Source organism: Gadus chalcogrammus, chromosome 11 (genome assembly GCF_026213295.1).
Source record: "Gadus chalcogrammus isolate NIFS_2021 chromosome 11, NIFS_Gcha_1.0, whole genome shotgun sequence".
Lineage (NCBI taxonomy): Eukaryota > Metazoa > Chordata > Actinopteri > Gadiformes > Gadidae > Gadus > Gadus chalcogrammus.
Window position 1 is genome coordinate 23,566,824 of NC_079422.1, and position 1,200 is coordinate 23,568,023.

The following is a 1,200-nucleotide window of genomic DNA, read 5'->3' on the forward strand; positions in this document are numbered from 1 at the left end:
AACCCCCTAGATCCTCTGCCCCCTCCCAAAGTCAACCACCAGTTCCTTTGTCTTGCTGACATTCAGGAGGAGGACGTTGTCTTAGCGCCAGCTGGCCAGGTTCTCCATCTCCTCCAGGTTGGACATCCCGTGGTCTGGAGACCGGGCCGAACCATGAGTTGTGGCCGGCAGCCCTCACCGTCTGGGTACTGGCCGTGAGAAAGTCTAATATAATATAATGGCATCGAACGCCGAGCTGTAGTCTGTAGGCCGGCGTGTGGTATGCGTGCGATGACGTCCTTTGTCGACCCGTTGTGGCGGTACGGGGGCCTGTAATGGATCCATGGTGCCGGTTCAACGAAGTGCAGATCCAGTCCCTGATCAGACTCTCAAAGCACTTCATCGCCGCAGAGGTTACGAGAGCTACGGGGGCGACGGTCATAATGGCAGGCTGTGCGTGCGATCGTGGTTTTACAGCCCAGGCTTGAAATGAGAGATTGAGCCGCGGTGTGAAAACAGAGGGCTAGCCGGTCTGAACACGCCTGAAAGACATGGCCGGGGAAGCCGTCGGGTCCTGCTGTCTTCCCTTAAAAGCCCTCCTCAAACCGTGCTCCGAGACCGCGAGTGTGGGCCCCTCTCCATCTCCGCTGTGTGTGTGTGTGTGTGTGTGTGCGCCTCTTCTGGTGTGTATGCTTTGGGCTGTGGGCTCGTTCCAGCACCGCCAGCATCAAAGCACAGGTAGAAGTTGTTTGGTTCGTCAGGGGGGCATCACCGCTCACCCTAGGGGGGGGGGGGGGGGCTCCCTTTGTAGTCTGCTAGTTATAGTCCTCAGACATTGTCTAACGCGTCTTGGGTCCGCCTCTCTGAAGTTCGACTTTTTCCCCTGTACCGTCTTTTTGCCTCTCGTTCACCGTTCTCTGCTCTCGTTCACCGTTTTCCGCTCTCGTCTCTCGTTCATCATTCTCCGTCGGTCATTTGTTCTGTCCTGTCGTCGTTCATGTGACCAGCCCAGAGTTGTGTACAGCGGTTCGTTTGCACAGTGCTTCACACATGGTTTGTTCCAGCCCTGGTTCCTGATTGGGATACCTGTTTATGCTCACCTTACGGCATTATGGTCTGATTTTCCAGACGTAGGGTGAGACTGAGCTTTGCGGACGTCTTTGACCAGTGAGTAGCAGTGGCCCAGTGTCCTTTGCCCACTGGTCGGGCATGTGTTGGTAA